This window comes from Cupressus sempervirens, chromosome 7 (genome assembly GCF_028749045.1).
Source record: "Cupressus sempervirens isolate cs-2001-9-10 chromosome 7, ASM2874904v1, whole genome shotgun sequence".
Taxonomy (NCBI): Eukaryota; Viridiplantae; Streptophyta; class Pinopsida; order Cupressales; family Cupressaceae; genus Cupressus; species Cupressus sempervirens.
The window spans coordinates 231,955,931-231,980,459 of record NC_143124.1 but is presented as its reverse complement, the minus strand read 5'-3'; positions in this window follow the sequence as shown (position 1 = coordinate 231,980,459).

Sequence of the window (24,529 nt, the reverse complement as noted above, 5' to 3'; positions counted from 1 at the left end):
TATTCCTAGGTTATTCCACCAAGAGCAAAGCCTATAAGTGTTTCAATTCTAATACTAACAAAATTGTGGAAACTATAAATGTGAATGTTGACAAGTTTGTAGAAAGAACTGACATTGTATGTATAGAAGAACCTAAAGACTACTATACATTCATCTATGTGGATGATGATGCTCCTAGCCCTCAAAATGATCAAACAAATCAAGATGAAAATTCCTAACAAACAAGAAATGATGCAATACAAATACAAATTGTCTAGTAGTAGAGAGTGAGTGTCGAGCAACAGACTAAAGATGTCAAGTCTCAGATAGGAAATGTTGACCATAAGATAGAAAATGTTGAGCATGAAAAACATGAACTAGAACCTAAACAAGAAATAGCTTATTAACTTGAGTTTAATTTTCAAGATGAACCTAGGGAAGATCCAAGAAGGAAACTAATTGTACTAGCAAAATATGTTAGAAGACATTATAAACCTAAACAGATCATTGGTGATGTTGAATCAAGTGTTATGACCAGAAAAAGACTGAAAAATGATACATGATTACTTTGTGAATTTGATCCAAAAATAATAAAGGATGTTTTAGACAATAAATATTGGATCTATGCAATGAATGAAGAAATTGACTAGATTGAGAAGAACAATACTTGGACTTTAGTGCTAAAACCCAAAGACAAAAATGGTATTGGGACAAAATGGTTTTTCAAGAACAAACTCAATGAGAATGGAGAGGAAAAAAGAAACAAGGCAAGACTAGTATGCAAGCGTTATTCTCAAGAAGAAGGAATTGATTATGGAGAAAAAATTTCTCCTATGGCAAGACTTGAAGGAGTTAAAACTCTACTTGCATATTCAGCCTACAAGAATTTCAAGGTGTATCAGATGGATTTCAAATCTGCATTTTTAAATGGTATACTAGAATGAGAAGTATACATTGAACTACTTGAAGGATTTGTAGATCCAAACAAGAAGCACATGGTATGTAAACTGAATAAAGCCCTTTATGGATTGAAACAAGCCCCATAATTATTGTATGAAAGATTACATAACTATTAGGTGAAGATTGGCTTTGAAAGGACAAATAATAATAGTAATCTATATTTGAATAATGGTAAGAATGTAATGAAGTATTGTTATTTGAAATATTTATTGATGATATCATATTTGGAGGAAGAGAAACATTAAAATAATAATTAATTGATGAAATGTAGAAGGAATTTGAAATGTTGATGTTTGGTGATATTATTTTTTTCTTGGATTACAAGTATGTGAAATGAAGTTTTCAATTTTTATTACTCAATCCAAATACATCAAGGAGATACTAAAGAATTTTGGTATGGAAGACTCAAGGCCACTGAATACACCTGTGTCTACAATACATAAGCTATCTAAGACTAATGATTCTAGTGAAGTGAACAAGACTCTGTATAGATCCATGATTAAAAAATTACAATATGTTGTTCATGGTAGACTAGATATTGCTTTAGTAGTTGGGATAGTTGCTAGATTTTTAGCAATTCCTAAAGAGAATCACATTATGGCTGTAAAAAGGAAAATGAGATATCTGAAAGGTACATAAAAATATGGATTGTATTACAAGAGGAATAACAAATTTGAATTGAAGGTTTTCACTTACTCAAATTGGATAGGAAATATTGATGATAGAAAAAGAACTAGTGAAGGTACATTCTTTCTAGGAAAGAGATTGGTGTCATGGATAAGCAAGAAGCCAAATTGTATTTCCCAATCAATAGCTGAAGTTTAGAATGTGGCAGTTGCAGTGAACTGTTCAAACATTATGTGGATCAAGCAATTACTGAAAGGTATGAAAGAAGAAATTACTGATCAAGTGGTTATCTATTTTGATAACACAAGTGCTATCAACATTTTAAAGAATCTAGTCAGGCACACTAAAACAAAGCACATTGCTATCAAGTATCACTACTTGAGGGAATTAGTTCCAGACAAAGAAGTGAAACTAGAATATGTAAATACCAAGGAACAGATTATGGACATATTCCCAAAATCCTTACCTAAAGATGCTCATGAATATCTTAGAGGTAAATTAAGGGTGATTCCCCTAAACAAAGCAACTAAGGAGAAGAGGTGTATTGCATCAAATGTGCTAATTAGAATATCTTACAAATTGATGTAATAAAAGTCTACTTTGGGAAATGCCTAAAGTAGATCGTCAAAGAACAACATATCATATCATTCATAAGACAGATGATAGAAATCAATCAGACATGCAAAATATACATAATTCAGATGTATGATGAGTTTGAAGCTCAGGGAGCTAAGTATCTTTGGAATTATTGTCAAAGATGGAGATATTTCTAAAAGAGGGAGAGATTACAAAAAGAGGGAGAGATTACTACAAAGAGAGAGATACTTCAAAGAGGAAGAACACACAAAGATTATTGTCCAAGAGGGAGGTACATAATCTACAAAAGAAGATATATCATTTTAGAGGAAGAAAATAAGTGATTTTTTTTTTTTTTGAATTAGAATGATAGTAACAAAATCTTTTGGATTGTATGGCAACAAAGCTATTACTAGTATTGAGATGTTTGAGATGTTTCCATCAATGTTGAAGAGGGAGATTGTTGGAAACTTACAATTGGAACAATTGTTGTTTTATCATTGATGTCAAATCTATTGATAAGAAAAATTGCTACCTAATCTAAATGTCATATATATTTGATTGATGAAGAGGATTTGAGAAGTTTCTCATAACAATAGAACCTAGAAGAAAGATTGGTTTATGAAATGAGAGTTACAATGGGCATTTGATTAGATAGACTTTGATAAAGTAATGTGATAGTTTATATGAAGAAAGCTAAGTCAGGCTAAGCAATAGATTTAAAGGCTAAAGAATGCCAAATAATGCTAGTGTCAACTGAGCTACAGTTAGTACCGAGAAAATCTAGTGTTGACCAAACATTAACATCAATTGTGTGAGATAGTTAATGTCAAGCCAGAAAGATTTACATCGAACGAGTAATTTAGTGATGTCTGAGTGTCAAAATATGGAGATAGCTAGGTAATAGTTTGAGAATGAATTCAAGGAAATCACGAGATCAAGCCAACATAGTTGATTTCTTGTCAGATGTAAACCATGTTGAAGATAAGATTGATGAGTTGGATCATTAAATTCAAGGCAAGGATTAGGTAAAGACCTAATAAAAGGATTCAAGAGAATTTTTCAGAAGAAGATCAAGAAGATGGATCCACAGATACAATGAATTGAGTTGAACACAATCATAAACCCTAAGATCTATGGTGATCATAGAAAATGGTAAAGAAAAAATTGTGTTGTGTGTGTATGTGCAAGTGTGAGTGATTCGTATGAGCAAGAAATAGAAACAAAAGTGGATCAGAGGTGCACAAGAGTGAACAAAAGAGTGTGTTAGTGAATGTTAAGCTCAAGAAGGAAGCTTTCATAAATACTACTCATATTGATAAGTGAATGAATTAAGATTTGGTGAAGTGAGAAGGTTGATTGCTTGAAGGATTTCCAAGTGAATTAGAAATATAGATGACAATGGAGATTTTATCAGCAAATTAGCACAAGGACCAAACAAAGATTTGAACTTGCAAAAGTGAGTTGTAATCACATAGATCAAAACCTAATGTTTTCTTTCTAGTCATTGTAAATAATTTGAATCGAAATCCTTTTATCAGAGGTTGATTTAATAGTCATTTGGAAGATTTAATAGTCTTTGTAAATCCTTTAACTAGGTGACATTCTAAATGGAATGATCAAAGTCGTCTGACAAGGCCAATCCTAATAGGGTGATTAAATCCTTTAAAAAGGCCATATTTAATAGTGTGTTTTGTAACCTTTAACAGGTTTGGCTCTTAAAATAGCTTACTTCTAAAGAGTAAAAAAGTGTGAGATGTTGCTCGTGGTTTTCCCCAATTGGGTTTTCAAGTAAAAATCCTAGTGTCAAAGCTGTGATGAGTGCTTTATATGTTTTGCATTTGATAATATTTTCATTAAATAATGCAAGTTACATTTAAGACTATATGTAGCATTACAATGAGTTCTTGTGTTTTAATGTTCAAGGTAAGTGCACCAAGTTGTGGTGCCAAAAGGGGGGGTATAAGTGAACACTTTTTTATTTTTATTTATTTATTTTTTTGTTTTTTTTGAAATCAACAATTCTAAACCTTGAAAAGAATTTGAAGATAGTTATGCTCAAAATTTTAAGATATGACACAAAAATAAAAGTAGTAGTCCTTTGAATCTAGTTTCTAAACTACTATTTATTTTTTCAAAATGCTTTAGTTTTAGGTCCTCAAAAAAGGGGTCCATAGAAAGTGGTACTATTTTTCATAAAAATAACACAACATAGTGCAAAGTGTGTCTCCTCCTAAAATTTTAACTCTTTTTTTGAAATTCTTTTATTGCTCAGGTCAAAAGTTACCTAACACCATTTAGTTTATCCCATATTTTTTGGTTAATTTTATAATTTCTATTTTCTTATGAATTTTGCAAATGGAAACATCCTTAAAAATGTGAAATATCTTTGTGCTCTCCCTAGAAATGATTGAAAACTAATCTAAAAACAAAGCTTAAATTTTCAAAGTCTGTAGAATGGAGTCTAGTTTCTAAAAAACTAAATTGTTGTGAAATTCAATGAATGAGGTAAAATCAACACCCCAATTAGTACATGTTGGTTTTTTAGAGAAAATGGACATACATTCAAAAGAAATTATACTTGAAAGGCTTGAAATAGTTTAAATTTGAAATAAATTATATGGCTATATATCTAACATAGAGATCTACAATATCATGTAATTTGAAGGAGAGCACATACGAAAAAATCAATCAATTTTTGTATGCTTGCTACAAAACACATCTCAAACTAGTTTAGAGACTCCAAACCTTTGGGTTTAATTTCCAAGGCAAGTCCAAGCCTTAGGCTTGATAGAATCTAAAGCTTTAAAAAGTGTGTGCATGTTATTTAAAGCATTTTTTAAATGCAAATTTAAATAGTGCACATTCACTATAGCAAATACACGTTATAGTGCACACACACTTTGTAAGCCTAAATTTCAATAGAGAGGGAAGGAGAGAGGGAGAGAAGATAGAGAATGAAAAAGAGTAGAGGATGTAGAGAGAGTAGGAGATGGGAGAGGGTGAGATAGGGAGATAGAGAGAGGGGGGATGGGATAAGGTGGGATAGGGAGAGAGGGATAGAGAGAGGGGGGGGGGGGGGGGGTGGCAGAGGGAGATAGTGAAAGAGAGAGGGATAGTGGGGGATGGAAGAGGTTGAGAGAGAGAGAGAGAGAGAGAGAGAGAGAGAGAGAGAGAGAGAGAGAGAGAGTAGGGGATGGGAGAGGGTAGGATAGAGAGAGAGAAGGGGATGGGAGAGGGTAGGATAGAGAAAGATGGGGGAGAAAGTGGTGAGAGAGAGAGAGTAGGGGATGTGTGTGTGTGTGTGTGTGTGTGTGTGTGTGTGTGTGTGTGTGAGAGAGAGAGAGAGAGAGAGAGAGAGATGTTCTCTTTTTGGTATGTTGTTTGTTCTATTGTTCTAACAGTAAACATGGGTTTGATGCTATTTGAAGCTAGCAAAGACCAAATTCAACCATTGGATGCAGTATTTTAAGGGTTTTTTAACATTATTTCTATGGAAAAGGTTAGTGCAGTCCTTTTAAAATATTCTTTATTACTATAGAGACAAATTTCATTAAAATTTGAATGTTTGAATGAATTGCTATTTGGAAATGGTGGTGCAGGAGCACACCTAGGTTACCTCCATTGTTTGAAATGTTTTTGGTATGTACTTGACTCTAGCCAAGTCAAGAGCATAGATAAATATGATTTAGACCTTATAAGGTCATTTTCATTGTTGGCTAGGTTAGTTAGTCATTAGGACTAAGGTCAGACATATAGCCATTGTTAGTGATTACAATTTCTTAGTGTTTAGAGGTAATAGTAAGTTGGAGTCTTTAAATGTGTCCTAACACATATAATATGTGGAAAAGATTCCTTAAGGTCATTTATGTTTCTTATGCATCGACCTAGAGGGGTTAGAGGTCCTAGAAATAAGGATCTTGGCATAAATGCAAAGATGCCAAATATTATCAAAAAGTTGTCATGACAACATTTGCAATTTATTGCAAATGTTGCATGCAACTTGGTTAGTTTGGATCCCCTAAGTATGAGGAGAGGAAAATCCAATAAGATAGCCTAAAATCTAGGGAAAAGGCATCTACTACTTATTGAAGGCTCAATCTCAAGTTGGGAGATTGGATTTTAAGTAGTTTTTGTGAATACAATAGTGACTATGACTGTGATTAGTATGCAAACTAAGCATTTTCATCTTGTGTGGTGTAATATAGATTGAGAGAATCAATGAAATGATTTTATAGTGTTCCTAAGTCAGTTTAGAGAATTTTTCATTCAGAAGGCAAGTAGATTTGAGTTAATCTTGTAGGTAGGGGGAAATTAGTTTAGTTTTGACAATGTGCTAGTTATTAGAAGATAGTTTTTTCTTTCAAGGCTCCCACTTAAGATTCAACCCTTGAAAATTTGAAAATGTGGATGAATCTTAGAGCGGAGAAATTGTACATAATGCATAGAAAGGTAGGAGTCTAGGGAAGTCATGCTACTATTTTAAAACTCAAGCCCTTGGTGAGTTAGGAAGGCTCAATTAGAGGTTTGAAAGTGTTGAATCCAATGGTTAAGTGCAGGGGATAGAAGCATTGTACAGAATAGGTACAGTTCTAGGAAGGGGTTAGTTATATCTTGATATTTCCTAGTCATTGAGGTCATACCAATCCCTTTGAGTGGGTTTCCAAACAATTTTATAGTCTAGATCTAGGAAATAGGCCTTTTAGCACTATTGGACCTATATAATAGGAATCACCTATACAGACAACTTAGGAGTCTAAGACCTACAAAATCCTTTAGGAAATCTAAAAGAGTGCTCAATAATTGAATATTTTTACTAGGTTGTTTGGAGAGTTTTTGCAAGAAAGTGGATTTATCCATTTTCAAGGGCTAATTGGTATTAGGCTTAATAGGCTACCTAGAGATATAACTTGGAAATCAATAAGGAAGAAGACTAACAATCTTTCCAAATGGACTCAAATGTAAAAAATGGAGTGATCTCATGTCTACTGATGACCCTGCAATGAAGGATGAATTTTGTGAGCAAGTTGAACTTAGAGCTCTCTAAGTGTGTATGGAGAAGAATACTAAACTAGAGCGTTAGTATTCTAAGGGTAACCACAACGGATCGAACTCTTGGAGAGGAGTTTGGATTGGTGTTACTTAATCACCTAAGCCAATCAATGACCTAGGTAGACTAGGTGCATAGAAGAGACAAGCTAGGTCTCTTGAGGAGTAGTGCAAGCATCCCTTGGAACACTCACACCAAATGGTTAGAAATATGACAAGTTGTTTAATATATATTGTGTATTCACTGAAGTACTAGTGATTTATTTATGTATTTGAATGATTTATTATTTACAAATTCTAATTAATTCAAATGTTTGAATAATTTGACATATGGAAGGTTAAGTGCACCAAGTTCTAGTGCCAAAAGGTGGGTATAAGTGGACACCTTTTTTCTAAAATCAATAGTTTCTAAACTTCAACAAGAATTTAAAGATAGTTATGCTCAAAATTTTAAGATATGACAAAAACAAAAGTACTAGTCCTTTGAATCTAGTTTCTAAACTACTATTTTTTTTTCAAAATGGTTTAGTTTTAGGTCCTCAAAAAAGGGGGCCACAGAAAGTGGTACTATTTATTCCAAAAAAAAAACATAGTACAAAGTGCGGCCCCTCTAAAATTTTCACTTTTTTTTTGAAATTCTCTAATCACTCTAGTCAAAAGTTATTAAACACTATGTAGTTTATCCCAGATTTTTCAAGTAATTTTATAATATGTGTTTTATTTTTTATGAATTTTTTAACTAGACACATCCCAAAAACATGAAATATTTGTGTGCTCACCCTAGAAATGATTGAAAACTAATCTAAAATCAAATCTTCTTTTTTTCAAATTGTGTAGAATGGAGTCTAGTTTCTAAAAAACTAAGTTGTTGCAAATTTCTATGAATGAGCTAAAATCTATAGTCCAATTAGTACATGTTGGTTTTTCACAAAAAAATGGACATACATTCAAAAGAAATTATAGATGAAAGGCTCGAAATAGTTCAAATAAAAAATAAATTATAAAGTTATATAGCTAACAAAGAGACCTAAAATGTCATGTATCCTAATCTTTTCGATGCTCAACCATGAGAAATCTTGAAGGAGAGCACACAAGAAAAATCAATCATTTTTTGTATGTTTACGAAAAAATATGTCTTAGACCAGTTTATAGACTCCAAACCTTTGGATTGGATCCCCAAGGAAAAACTAAACCTTAGGCTTCATAGAATGCAAAGGTTTGAATAGTGTGCATGCCCTACAGTGCGTGCACACAATAGTGTGCATGTGCTATTTAAATCTTTTTAAATTTGGGTCTCAATAGCACGTGCAAGCTATAGTGCACACACACTATTGAGAGACCTAAATAGTGCATAGAGAGGGAAGAAGAGAGGCAAGGCAAGAATGAGAGAGAGAGAGGAGGGGGGGATAGGTGTGTGTGTGTGTGTGTGTGTGTGTGTGTGTGTGTGTGTGTGTGTGTGAGAGAGAGAGAGAGAGAGAGAGAGAGAGAGTAGGCGATGGGAGAGAGGAAGTGAGAGAGAGTAGGGGTGGCAAAGAGAGTGTCAGATGGGAGAGAGAGATTGAGTGTAGGGGATGGGAGAGAGGAAGTGTGAGAGAGTGATTAGGGGTGGTAGGGAGAGTATAGGATGGGAGAGAGAGATTGAGAGTAGGGGATGGCAAAGAGAGTAGGCAATGGGAGAGGGAGTGAGAGAGTGAGAGAGAGAGGACAAGGATGGGAGTGTGTGTGAGAGAGTAGGGCATGGGAGAGAGTGTGAGAGTGTGAGAGAGAGTAGGGGTGGCAAAGAGAGAAAGTAGGGGATGGGAGAGGGGAGAGAGAGAGTAGGGGATGTGGGAGAGAGAGTAGAGAGGGAGAGAGTGAGAGAGAGAGAGAGATAGTACACAATGAGAGAGGGAGAGAGGGGGAATGAGAGTGTGTGAGAAATCTAGAGAGTAGGGGATGGGAGAGGAGAGAGAGGGGGGATGGGAGTGTGTGGGTGTGTGAAAGAGAGAGAGTAGGGGATGGGAGAGAGAGAGTAGGGAGTGGGAGAGGGAGTGGGAGAGGGAGAGAGAGGGGGAAATGGGAATGTGTGTAAGAGAGAGAGTATGGGATGGGAGAGACAGGAAATGTGAGAGAGTAGGGGTGGCAGAGAGAGTACAGGATGGGAGAGAGATATTGAGAGTAGGGATGGGGGAGAGAGAGTACAGGATGGGAGAGAGAGATTGAGAGTAAGGGATGGGGGAGAGAGAGATTGAGAGTAGGGGATGGGTGAGAGAGAGAGAGTAGGTGGTCAGAGATAGAGTGGGAGAGGGAGAGGGAGAGAGAGAAGAGGATGGGAGTGCATGTGTGTGAAAGAGAGAGTAGGGAATGGGAGAGGGGAGAGAGAGAGAGAGAGAGAGAGAGAGAGAGAGAGAGAGAGAGAGAGAGAGAGAGAGAGAGATAGAGAGAGAGTAGGGGATGAGAGAGAGATTAGGTGGTGGGAGAGGGAGTGGGAGAGGGAGAGAGAGGGGGGATGGAAATGTGTATTAGAGAGAGAGAGTAGGAGATGGGAGAGAATGTCAAAATGTGAGAGAGAGTAGGGAGTGGTAGAGAGAGAGTAGAGAGGGAGAGAGTGAGAGTGAGATAGAGAGAGAGAGTGAGAGTGAGAGTGAGAGAGAGAGAGTAGGCAGTGGGAGAGTGAGTGGGAGAGGGAGAGCGAGTGAGAGACAAAGTAGGGGATGGGAGAGGAGAGAGAGGGGGATGGATGTGTGTGTGTGAAAGAGAGAGAGAGAGATAGAGAGTAGGGGATGGGAGAGAGAGAGAGAGTAGGCAGTTTAAGAGAAAGTTGGAGAGGGAGAGGGAGAGAGAGAGGGGGGATGGGAGTGTGTGTAAAAGAGAGAGTACAAGATGTGAGAGTGTGTGAGAGAGTAGGGGTGGTAGAGAGAGTAGGGGATGGGAGAGAGAGAGAGTGAGAGTAGGTGATGGGAGAGAGAGTAGAGAGGGAGAGAGTGAGAGAGATATTAGATGGTGGGAGAGGGAGAGAGCGGTGGGATGGGAGTGTGTGTGAGAGATCTAGAGATTAGGGGATGGGAGAAGAGAGAGGGGGGGGATGGGAGTGTGTGGGTGTGTGAAAGAGAGAGAGTAGGTGATGGGAGAGGGGAGAGAGAGTAGGAGATGGGGGAGAGAGAGTATAGGATGGGAGAGAGAGTGAGAGAGAGATAGTAGGTGGTGGGAGAGGGATTGAGAGAGAGAGAGGGGGGGATGGGAGTGTGTGTGAGAGATCTAGAGAGTAGGGGATGGGAGAGGAGAGAGTGAGAGAGAGAGAGAGAGAGAGAGAGAGAGTAGGGGATGGGAGACCAGAGAGAGTAGGGGATGTGAGAGAGAGAGTGAGAGAGAGTAGGTGGTGAGAGAGGGAGTAGGAGAGGGAGAGCAAGAGAGAGTAGGGGATGGGGGAGAGAGAGAGAGAGAGAGAGAGAGAGAGAGAGAGAGAGAGAGAGAGAGAGAGTAGGCAGTGGGAGAGGGGGAGAGAGAGAGGGAATGGTATTGAGAGAGAGAGTAGGGGATGAGAGAGGAGAGGGGGTGAGAGAGAGTAGGGGATGGGAGAGGGGAGAGAGAGAGGGGGATGGGAGTGTGTGAGACAAAGAGAGTAGGGGATGGGAGAGGAGAGAGGGTGAGAGAGAAGAGGTGGTGGGAGAGGGAGAGTGAGAGAGAGTAGGGGATGGAAGAGGAGAGAGAGTGAGAGAGAGGGAGAGAGTAGCAGATGGGAGAGGATACAGAGTGAGAGAATAGGGGATGGGAGAGAGAGAGTGAGAGAGTAGGCGATGGGAGAGGGAGAGTGAGAGAGAGAGTAGGGGATGGCAGAGGAGAGAGAGAGAGAGAGTAGGGAGAGAGACAGAAGGGGATGGGGGATGGTGGGATAGGGAGAGATGTGTTTTGACATAGTCTGTATGTACTATAGTGCATACGTTCTTTATAGTGCATACATGCTATAGTGCATACACATTATGCAAAATTGCCTAAAAATGGTCAAAAAACAAGTTTGGATCCCTTTTGATCCATATCCTACTTTTTGTTTATTGTGTAGTCTATTTTTTTGATAGAAAACGTGGGTTTCAAGTTGTTGCAAGTTAGCAAACACTATTTGAAGACTTTTTGAAGGCAGCAAACACCAAATTCAATCATTGGATCAACTTTTTGGATAGTGTTTCTATATAAAAGGTTAGTGCAATCCTTTTTAAATATTGTTTGTTCATATATATAGAGACAAAATTGATTATAATTTGACATGTTGCTTAATATATAGTGAATTCATTGAAATCTATATGTTTGAATGAATTGTTATTTGGAAATGATTAGAAATTTGGAAAGGTGTTTGATATATAGTGTGTATTCATTGGAATAATTGTAATTTTTATATGTATTTGAATGATTTTTAATTTACAAATTGTAAGTAATTTAGATGTTTGAATAATTTGCCATGTAGAAATCATCATCATGCCAAGGAAGAAACCAAAAACTCAAACAAATGAAGATAGGGAGAGAGATTTGGCAATTAAAAGAGATAAAATGAAACTACTACATAAAAAAAGAAAATTTCAAAGCAATAATGAAGAATTGAATTTTGAAGAGGATCAAAAACCACCAATATAGAGAAACAAAGAGCAGGAATTAGAAAGACAAAGAGAACGAATGAGACTGTTACACTCAAGAAGACAATTGAATTATAAGGCTACACCATCTTCCAATTTTGGAGTCATATCATCCTCTCATGTTGAAGAGACACTAATTTGTAGATCTGATGATGTACACACTCCATCATGTCATGTTGAAGGCACAACATCAACATATTAAGTAGGTGATATTCCATCTTTTGCATCTTATTGCCAAGGCACATCATCTTTAGTTCAAGGAATGCAAAAAACTCAACCTTATGTTGATATTCAAAATGTTGAGGGAATGGAAGAGATTATAACACCTTCTAGAATTTGTTTTAGAAGACCAAAATATTTGATTGATATTGATACTAACATTTTGAAATCAATGCCTGACAAGATTAGCAAGTGTACTTGTCAAGAAAAAGTTAACTGTATGTGGACATTATTCTTTGAAGAATTAAAAATTACAAGTCAATGCCAATTATTTGTTGAAATGATGAGACATTTGAAATTTAGGCCTATTATGAAGATTCTTGGGCTAAGAATGATGGATGATTCAAATGAGAAAAGTATTGTAAAGAATCCAATGAGTGCTTATGGCAAAGGAGGTTCTAAATCATGCACCAAAGATAGTAATATCAGAAGATGAGTACTTACATCAACAATAGTAAGTACCCAAATAAATAAAGCTTGATTCATGAGAAAGACAAGCAAAACATTGAAAATTGGTAGAGGTACTCTAAGGAGAGCCATGCTAAGGTGTGAGAGATTGGAAGATCCAACAAAAAATGAGTCCTGGACATTTAGTGGTAGACTACCGTGAAAGGATAAAGAAATTAGTGAAGCTTTGAAATCATTAATTGGAGATTTTTGAAAAAAGAACACACGTGTTTCCCCTAATCAAAGAGATGTTGTAAGAAGGAGGATTGGTAGCCAAAATCGCAATCCACATGCAAAACATTTTTTAAACTCAACTCAGACACAATTTTTTGCAAAAATTATTGGTATGTATCCTCAAAAATGAATAAGTCAAAGATTTTTTGAGATGGGTAAACCTTTTTATGTGAAGATAAATCACACATGCACAACTTGTTGTTGTAGGATACATATTGAATTTTCTAACCATTTTGATGTTTTCAGGCATATATGTGTGTTTTTGCATTCTAAGTTTGTTTTGCAAGATCATGACACGAATGAGCCACCAAGATCTTTAACGGAATTCATATCCAATATTTTATGTGAAATAGGGGACAACCAACAATTTTACAAGACATCATGCTTGGATAGTACATGCTTATTTTGTGGTTCTTTGCAACTTTTATCAACTTGTGAACATATGGATAGTACACTTGCAATTGGAAATGAAATAGTAGATTACAAAAAATTTAAGATAGTGACATATTTTCTAAAAGATGGGAAACAGGGTAAAAGATATTATTTAGTCATTGAAAAGATTCCAGTGTATGAGTTCATGAGGATTTTTCATGAAAAGATTATTTATGACTATGCAAGGCATATACATAGAGCTCGATGGATGGATTTGCAATTCAAGTTGTGCAAGGATACATTTCCATTAGATACTATTGTTTTAGTTGTAGACTTCATAGAGAACTACACACTACAACCAGAAAATGAGGTGCAAAAAAGTATTATACTTCTCAACAGGTTTTCATATTTTTTCACATAACATTCATGCATTCACCTACAAGTACAAAGGATGACATGAAGATTTTGAGGGAGTACCATTTTTACATCAACAATGATTGATCACATTCTGCAGAGTTTGTACATGGTTTTTTTCAACTATTTTATGGAGATTTGGCTAATAGGGGCATAACATATCATCAACATATTATTTGGTCAGATAATTGTGCATCTCAATTGAAGAATGCACGAATGCTCTATTGGTTGAGCAAGATGCATAGGTTGTGTAGAATTCAATATATGTAGAATTATATAAAGGTTGGTCATGGAAAGGGAGAGCACGATGGCGCAGGTGCATGTATTAAATGAACCTTATCTCATGAAGAACTAAAGTACAAAGATGGAGCAATATTAATAAATGCAAAATCCATCGTCTAGTGGTGTAACACTAAAATGGGTCTAGGTAAGGATGGCGAGTCTATGGTTCATAGATTTTCTTAGTTGATAGATAATACTACCATTGCACCATATGAGGATTGTTGGACACTAACAGGATCTAGTGAGTTGTACTCTTTTAGAAACTCTGATGCAGGTTCATGGAGTATCCACACATGAAAAATGGCATGCTATTGTCCATCATGTGCAGAGAAAAATTGGGATGACTGTGGGTCAAGTGAATGGGTGGACAAATGGGATATACAGGTTTTGGACCCAATTGACACCTATCATCCCCCACAAGCACTGAAAATGGTAGAGATGGATTTGTCTATTGACTTTGACTGCTTGTCTCATCTAGTGCAACCTAGTAATACATATATTTATATATCTTTATAATTTCAATATGTAACTTTATAACTTTTACCTAAGTATTTTTTGAATTAATAATCGTATTTTATACATTTGTCATTGTAGGCCATGTCTTTTTTGTTATTACACCTAAAGACAATGAAGAAGGGATAGATTATTATTTGTGTCATTATGTCCAAGCCAAACAAAAATTGGATCACTTGGTTATAGACGGTGAAGGTTTAGAGTACCATATTAGTGCGGTGGTTGTAATCGGCACATGGCTTAGACGATATTTTATGAAGAACCTTAACTGATGGTTATTCAAGCATTGAAAAACAAAGAGGAATATTCTTCATTATTCAAACCTTGTTGTTGCATCAAATGTCCACTTAATAAAATGTGGTGGAAAACCACATAATAAGATTCTTTGGAAAGTTCACGAGTCAGACCATGAGACAACACTTGAGACATTAAAATGTTGAACACATCTAGTTGGTTCATTAGATTGAGTAGGGAGAGAGGGAGAGAGAGAAAGAGTGATCAATTGGATCCAAATACAATGTTGCAACCTCTCCCCCAAGATTGTCCACATGACAAGGTGGGTATTCTTATTATGTGTAAGTAATGAGATAAGTTTAAATGATAGATTTTATGTTTTGATTTGTTTACAATCTAGATACATTATTTGAATTTATATTAGATTCTTTAATAGGACCCATTTTTAGATTAGTCATTTGAATAAGTGAAAGTTTCAAATTTTTTGTTTAGATCAGAATGTAATGAAAGAACATGAAAATTTTTAGAATGTGAATGCTTTGTGATGTAAAGTCATGATTGTGTGCATGTAACCAGAAACTTCAAACTTGCAAAAGCAAGGATATAATGGGAGAAGTTTCTAAGACTCATCAAGCCATGCAATAAGCCAGTTGATCATTGCTAGAAGCTCAAACAAATAATTCTTTTCATTTGGAACATTGTTACCAATAATAATATTATGACTAACATGCTTTTATTTTTTATTTGTTTTGTCATCTATAATTATTTTAGATAAATTCCAAAATGAATTTATATCCAAATCATAAACTTATAAAACCCATCTTATAAACTTTTCAGATGTTGTCTATTTGGAAGTGTTAAGACTAAAGTGTATGATCTTTGGTTCACTCCTAGTCACAAGATTCAAGTTTTTAGCATATCTATGGGTTCGGGGGTCAAATCCTTTAAGTATGACCATAGGATGTTATGTTTGTTTGCTCTTAGTCTCAAGATTGCAAGGTTGTGATTATGTGGAAGAATCCACACCCTTAAGGATAATCATAAGTGGTTGATCAACGTTTAGGATTTAGGTATAGGACACGATGGTTGTGAAATTTATGTTCATGTAAAACTTAATATTCACAATTCTAACCTCTTGAAAAAACTTGTTTTTGTGGATGGAGCTATGTTATGTGCACAATTACCTAAAATTCTTATTTGTGGTTATATCTTTGAGGATCTAGCTGGAGATGGTAAATTGATGCAAGGATGGTGGTGATGATACTTGTTTCTTAACACAAAAGCTCTCAAACTAGGCTAGGCTTCTTCCAAGCCTACGTAAGCATACCATATGCTATCCCTTTCAATTCTCTAAGGTTAGAGACAAGGTGAATGACATATTCCTTGTGCCACTTTCGCCTATTCTAGTTCTCTCTATCTACACCTTCACAAAATCACACAACAACCCCCTTAAACCTCACCACACAACACCTTGATCACCTTGCACCTCTAGGATCTTTATCAACACCATCTCCCTATAAGCTTCCAAAGAAATTAAGTCACTACCAATATAGTATCTTCACTATTCATAAGGTTCTAGACATCTTAAAGACTTCAAAACACCAATACAAACTACTCTATCTCACAACCTACCTTGGAATGTAGGTTAAAACTCAAATCCCTTAAATCATCTACCAATACAAAAAGTAGATTCTAATACCTTTTAGTGCACTTTTTTTTTTCAATTCCAAAATTTGAGATTCTGACATGCTTATTCAAGCATATAATTTGAAGGCTTAGGCCTATGCTATTAGGCATACAATCCTCACTCAAACTACTTCATTACCTCATCAAAGTCTTTCAAATTGCTGATGTTTAGCTCCCAATTACTGAGGAGATCTTTAAACTGTCAAACCCTTGTATTGATGAGAATTTTATTGCTGATTACTATGGTTGGCTTCTAAGCTCCAATATCCTACCTTTCCTTCTCTTTCAAATGCTTCTTTAGTGTCTTATGAACAAAAAAAATCTCCAATAAGCATGCAGACCACACACTAGCTTTTGCCACATTTTCTTTATTTTGAAATTGTTGATTCACTATTAATGTATGCAACAACAAGTAACTTGTTGACTTATGGGCATCTCCCTTACAAGGAACAAGTTAAGGTGTTAACTTAGTAAGAGGGAAAATTAGAACAACCATGGGAACTATTAATACCTTCTACTATCTCCACAGATGAGAACATGCATTCATTATCACACCATATTCTAAAAAATTACAGAATTTACTGTCCAAACAACAAGTAATGTATTCCTGGTAATAATATTTAATGATAACATACAAATGTTCTATCAAACACAAAAGTATTATGATCTTCACCACAAACAGGAAAATTTAAAGATCATCATAACCAAAAATTCCTAAGAGAGGATAGAAGGATTGTAATCTAAATACCAATATAGTAGAAATATTATACCAAAATACTGATTTCCATTTCACAACTATATACAAAACACTTCATTTCTCTTCTCCAAGAAATTCTCCCCTTCACTCTATATCTCTCTCAATATGCGATTACATTTATTTATAGCATAACATGACTCTTTACCTTCCTAAGAAGTTCTAAAAATATGAATGACTATTCATCTTCTACACTTTCTCAATTTTACACAATTTGCTGATTACATTTATTAGCAATTTTACACCTTTTCCATATTTTGCATTTTAAGTTCTAATATACTTTCCTAGGTACCTTAAAAGGTTTATCATCATCTTATAACTTCTTAATACTGTCATAGATTCCATTTATGCCTTTGCATCGTATTTTTTCCACTTTTTATTCATTATGACTCATAACACTTAAAACATGAAATTGGTCACCATGACCTTAATTTGAACACCTAATAACATGATATGAAACAAATAATTCATAATCTATCAAGACTCAAACCATACTAAATAAGATGCAAGATTTCATGGGAGACGGTTAGAGTGCCCTACACCAAAAATTTTTGTTGAAGAAATGGAATTTAAACAAAAATATTAAGTTGATGGATGTCTTTGATTGCCAAGGTGTAAGATGGTGCAAAGTTGAGAAGAAATGGTGGTGGCATTTATTCATCAAACCTTGTATACAATGATTTTTAAAGATCTCATTACAACCAACTAACTATAAAATAGTCAAAGAGAATAGTAGACATGATTATAGTTAGTGAATTTCACATTTGACATTTGAATTTTTGAAAATTTTGAAGGCATTTTTAGAATAAGAATAAATGAAGATCAGATTTTGGACAAAATTAAAGACTTTAAAAATAATAAATTCAAGCCTAAAGAGGTGTAAACTTGTAGATCTAGGAAAGAAAATTAGAATATAAGGAAGTATCACACAAGTGTTAAAGTGGTTAACTCAAATTCTATTTCTACTCTTAGCATTTAATTTTATGCGGTAGAGAATTTTTAAGCACATACTTGATGATAAGAATAGATGACTGTCAGTCCATCCTACTCTCCCGCTACATGAATATTGAGTTTTGGAGAGAGATAGAACAAACCTTGTAGTTAGACAAAGAAGTTGTTCCAAGACATTGTTTTCATTTAAGTTGTTCTATTGTTATGAAATGGGTAGATGTTAACTATCATTTGTAAAGATTTAGATTTTGATCTTTAATTGCCAGTAATTTAGTCGATAAATTCTCTATACAACTAGGTAGTATGTTAGTTAATTTGAAGATGTTGTTAAAATAATAAATTTTCTCACAAGTTGAAATCAACTTAAAAGAAGAGGGAAACCAAGATTATGGATTCCAATAGGAGAGTTGCCTTGGTCTCAGTAGTCAAGATTTAGGAGCATGCAGATGGTCTAGATTCTAGTGAGAGGCATTTCAACGAGCTTGGCTACAAGTAAGAGATTTGAAGAGAAATGAATTTGTTCAAGATTAAATCATGACTTTTGATTTCCATAGAGTTCATAAATACTAAATCATTACCAACCAAATAGTAATTTTTTAGTTTGAATGCCATTTTTCATTGGTCAAGTTGATTACATTAGGGTCCAGCAAAGTTCGGTCTCAATTAGGCTTTAGGGACAACAGCACTCAACTAGGCCAAATAGGGTAAATTAGAGAAAATACTTTCAAGGGTTCAAAAATAGACTTTTTTTGTCATACTTAGACCTATCCCACCAGGATTTATCATCTTTCAAGGTTCAAACACAACCAATAGACCTAGTTCCCAAATCTAGGCCTAGGAATCCTAGTAGGTCTATTTCTAGTTTTCAAGGGTTAACTCCCAAACTCTCCAAACAAAGTGGCAAAAAAAATACATTTCCAGATACCCTTTTATAGAATCTTGAATATCCCAAAGTCTTATGGGATGATCCTACTCTAGCATACCCAAACACCAAGTAGGTTCACAGTCCTAATAGGCCTAATTAGGCTAGCTTTCCAAAGCAAGTGCCAATAGATGATGTCATAGAATCAACACAGCCACTTGGGACTCTTCCTCGCCATGCCAAAAAACAATTCCACCCTTCCCCTAGGCCACAATGACAAGTTTGAGAGTTCTAGACCACTTCTTCTTTAAAACAGGGCTGAATACATGGTGATATTCACCCTAGGGCCTACAAGAAAAAATAGCAAACCACATTTTCTGATCTTGAAAATCTACCATATGTGAAAATACTCCCCTAACTTTCTTCCCACTAAAAATTAGCCTATTCCCACCGTTGGGTTGCAAGTTAGAGGTACATGAATGCAAACTAGTCACACTACAACACTAACCAAGCAACCCTTAGTAAAACAAAAATAACTTGAACAAATGAATAGATAAAAAATTGAAACCAAATGTAGATGAAAGGTGATTCAAATACCTATCAAACCATATCACTCTTTCACATGTTACAGTCTGTACATGTTTGTACAAGAATATTTTCATGCACCCAAGCACTCTAAACTTGTCCAATTGGATGATAATTGGTGCAAGGCACCAAGGAAAATAGATAGGTTTCGAATAAGGTTTCAAAATTATGCAATAAGACCCAAGATGTAAGCTCAATTGGACTCTAGGTGCCAATATAAGGCAGAGTGCCAAATTGAACCAAGGGGTTAAAAATGAGCAATATAGGTGATTTTTTGAGGAAAAAAGTATTTTTATATTTTTTAGAAGGTTACAAAGGTCCTTAGGGTCATTAGGTTAAGTTTTAGGCATCTAGGAGTTAAGATGTCAAAAATTGCAAAAAAATTGCAAAAGTTTTCAAAGCAAAATTGCAAAAATGCTAACAACTTTGTAGGAGTTTGGGAATTGGTGAAGGGATGAGCATTTGGAAATAAGTTATTTTAGTGCTTCTAAACATTTTCCAAGTCATAGAAGTGGAATCAAGTGAAAAATATAAAAATTGCACTTTTTGTGCAAAGCTGCATTGTTGAAAGTTGTAAAAGTTGCTCAAATTTGCGACTTAGTGGAAAAAGGGTCGTGGGATCAAAATATTTTGTTCTATTAGCTCTGGGTGGCTGAGTAAACCCTATCCCCAAGCTTTTCCCATCCCATTGAGTGCTCAAACATTCTCGGGCATGCCGAACTGAAACGTCCCTAAGGGTCCCTAAATGCCATAGGGCAGCGATCTTTGATGGGGCATATCTCGAAGCTCGTGCAAGGTATAGATGGGATTCTAGTTCCTATAAGACTATGTTGCGGAGTCCTCTGATAACCTCTCTCACTTTTTGGAGATCTTACTCCATTTTAATTTTGTGATGCCATCTCGGGTGATGCAGAAACTTGTAGTGTTGGCCAGTACAAAGTTGCCAATTGCTAAATCTCTCTGACCTTTTGTCGTGGGATCGAACTATCTATTTTGTTAGCTTCTCATGGTCTGGTAAACCCTATCCCCAACCTTTTTTATCCTATTGAGCACTCAAACATTCTTGGGCACGTCAAACCAAAATGCTCCTAAGGGTCAATTAATGCCATAGTGCAATGATCTTTGATGAGGCATATCTCGGAGCTTGTGCAAGGTATGGATGTAATTCTCATTCCTATAGGAGCATGTAGTAGAGACCTATGATAAAATCTCTCACTTTTTGGATATCTTACTTTATTTTGATTTTGCAACGCCATCTCGAGTGATGTTGAAACTTGTAGTGTTGGCTAATACAAAGTTGCCAACTACCAAACCTCTCTCACCTTTCGTCATGGGATTGAGCTGTCTATTCCATTAGCTTCGGGTGGCTAGGTAAACCCTATCCCCAACCTCATTCCATCCTGTTGAGTGCTCGAACATTCTTGGGCACACCGAACCAAAATGCCCCTAAGGGTCACTAAATGCCATAGGGTAGCAATCTTTGATAGAGCATATCTCAGAGCTCATGTGAGGTATGGATGTGATTCCAATTTCTATAAGACCACGTTGCAAAGACCTACGATACCATCTCTCACTTTTTGGAGATCTTACTCCATTTTGATTTTGTGATGCCATCTTGAGTGATGCTGAAACTTGTAGTATTGGCTAGTACAAAGTTGCCAACTACCAAATCTCTCTCACCTTTCATCATGGGATCGAACTGTATGTTTTGTTAGCTCTAGGTGACTAGGCAAATACTAACCCCAACCTCATCTCATCTCGTTGAGTGCTTGAACGTTCTTGGGCATGCTGAACCAAAATGTCCCTAAGAAAGACTATGGAAAGTGTTACATTCTAAGTAATAATTGGTTGGGATGTACGTCATAGACTAAGGGAGATGATAGTCATTAAGGCTTTTAGATAAAAGGCTACTATGATTGTCAAAACAACACTAATGATAATCTATGCATAAGGTAAAGGCATTACAAAGGAATGAGATCAAAGGAAAATATTCAAGGCAACAATAGTGAGTGTGATGAATAAATTTTTAAACCTTTATAGTAGTATAACTATCAATATCTCTAAAATAACTTTTAAATCTTTATCAAAATGCTAATTTCCATGAAAACAATGACATGGTATTAAAATTAATATTTGTGTTCATTTCTAGGGCTTTGTGGTAGAGTTGAAAAAAAAGTGGAATAGTTTCCTATGTGGATGGAATAAGTAAAAGAATGTCAACTGGAAAATTATGATCATGAAAATCTTTAAAATCATTCTGACCTTTCTTTCAACTAAGCACAATAATAGTGCTTGGTCCAAACAAGTGAAAAAGTACATTTGAGAAGCCTATGTAGTAGTTATGTGCAAATAGAATATAGGTGCCCAATTGAGATCAATGATTGATTAAAGTATAATGAAAAACCTCTTAAAAGCTAGTTTACTACTATATCACATAGATTATAGTCATATGGTAAAAGACATGGAGAACCTTTATGGTAGAGGTATATAAGAACTAATTTAATGGATCATATGATAGTTAATATAAAAAATAATAAGACATAGTGAGACAACAGTCTTAATAAATCTAGTAATCATGTGTAATAGAATAGAAGACATTTAGTACTATTTATAGTAGGAGTAATAAATTAAAATTTTTCAAAGATATTTTAACAAAACACCTAGTTTTGTAAGTGCAAGATGACTCACAATCAAATACTACAATGAGTTGTAAAGTTGCGAGTTAGTTCATAAAGGGATAATGATGAAGGAACAATCACAATTCTAAAGCTATGAAGAGGAGCTCCAAATGCCCTTTAGGTGGTGGTAGGTTAGTAGTTTGAGGAAACTTATTATCTACTCCTATTTTTTCAACTAGCATGAACTAATAATTCAACAAAAGCTTTCAAATATTTTTGCATACATGTTAGTGCACTAGTGATATATGGTGAATTTTAGGCTACACTATATCAATATATTATTATATTGTTATGAGGAATAGTGATCTAATGAATAAGAATCTAAAAAATCTAAAGGCCCAAAGTTGTACAATTGTCATAGCATTAAGGATAAGACATTGAAATAGTGAGGTTTTCCCTTTGGAGAATGTGACAGTTATAACATTATGGCAATAGTAGTGTTAAAGAAGATGACAATAGGTACTCCAAAATTCACAGCCTAAATGAGCAAAGGGATTCCAAAAGATGTCAAAAAAATGAAGTTCATGGTTGTCTTGTTGGTAATGTGAAAGATGATTTGTATAGTAGACAAAGTGTCAAATTCAAGAAGTTAAAGAACAAAAAGGTTTAGGAAAGTAGTTTGTCATAGGTGAACATGGGACATGCATCCCATTATCTTAAACCACTAGCATAATACACTTTTAAGGATATTAATGCCATAAAAGTAGAGCCTTAAGCCAGGAGACATGGATTGAATGAGGTCAAGCAATAGATATATGAAAGTTCTCTGTAATAGCTAAAAAACATTAGATACTTGCAGCCTCTATATTCACCATGCATTAGTTATAGTTTGTGACCAAGTTTTGAAAGGTTTTGTAAATTTCTTCAAAGATACCTAGATTTCAAGGCTACAGACCCTAATGTATTATATTATGTAGGCAAGGACCCTGAAAGTGACTGCAAAGAATTCTTTGACCAAGCCTTAGGTGAGCTAAGCAATGCCTGGCTAGGGACTATTAGCAAAGAAAGAGCTCTTGAGAGCAAAGCTTGAAGAATGAAGACTTTCCCTTCTGAGGGATTGAAGAGGGGTATGAAGAGGTTCTAAGTTGTAGAGGAGAAGTCTTGGTGAAGTGTGGAAGATGTCTTAAAAGTGGGGACAACAAGTAGCCAAGAAAACCCTACCAAACCCTCAATTTTGTAATTTTTGTTGTACAACCTATACGCACCCTGAGACCCTCAAAATCTTTGAGCATGGGTCCTATGTATCAATTGTTCTTAACGATAGAGGTGTTGAAACTTAAAGACAAAGGATCTATTGGCCCTAGAAATCTAGGTGGAGGCCTAATTAGGGGCTGTCCTTGTAGCCCTTTTGTGAAGAAATCTTAAAATTAGGTACAAACCCATTGTTGTTATCCATTCAAGCACAATACATGTGTTCCAATAACACCTTAGGACATCATGGAAATGTTGGTTGGAATAGAGAGTGCTATGGTACCCTAGTAGACCTATAAAACCTTTGGAGGGATACTATTACTAGAAGAGTAAGGGAGTGATGCTACAAGTTTGGATCAGTTAACCTAGTGAGGAGGTCGAGCAAGGTCACAGGGTGTTCTAAGTAGCAAGAGATCCTATAGACCAAATAGGTGTAAAGAAAACACTAAGATCCACCTATAATATACAAGGTTGCATGGGGACGGGGGTACTTGGGGTACTTAGGGTAAGGGTATGGGTACGAGTATAGGTACAACTATTTTTTATAATAGGGGATGGGGGTACTTGGGTATGTCAAACTTTATTTTTAATTATACTTTTATATTTATAGAAACCATGAATTTATGAGTCATGAAAATGATTTTTCAAATCAAGAACAATGATAAAGTTTACAAATGTAATGTATTTTTTTCAGTTTCAGATTTGTTACATGTTTGTAATAATAATTTATGAAAAATGTTTAGATGCATAACATAGAAGGCAAGTTTAAACATGAACAAGAAGATCATAAATCATATTACAATGACATATTACAAATGATAATTTTCTAGCTTTAACACTGGTAAAGTTTATTGTTGATCAATATTGTATCAAAATTTCAAACTGATTAGGTATTGAATTAAGCTTGATAAACAAATAATAGAGAAGGAAAACTTTAAACATGAACAAGATCATAAATCATATGATGATGACATATTGGAAATGATAAACTTATGCTTAAATAGTGATAAAGTTTATTGTTAATCGATATTCTATCAAATTTTTGAATTGATTAGGTATTGAATTAAGCTTGATAAACAATGAGCTGATACACAAACAAAAAACCGAAAAAAAATTCCAAAATCTCAATCAAGGTCCTTAGCTATGATGCTCTCCACCAAGTATCCAGTACTTGGGATATGTGTACCCTGTACTTGGGTATGTGGGTATGAGTACCAAGGGTGTCATACATGAAGGAACATATAATATATTATGATAACCAATAATGTCATACATGAACAAACATATAATATAAAATGGTAACCAATAATTT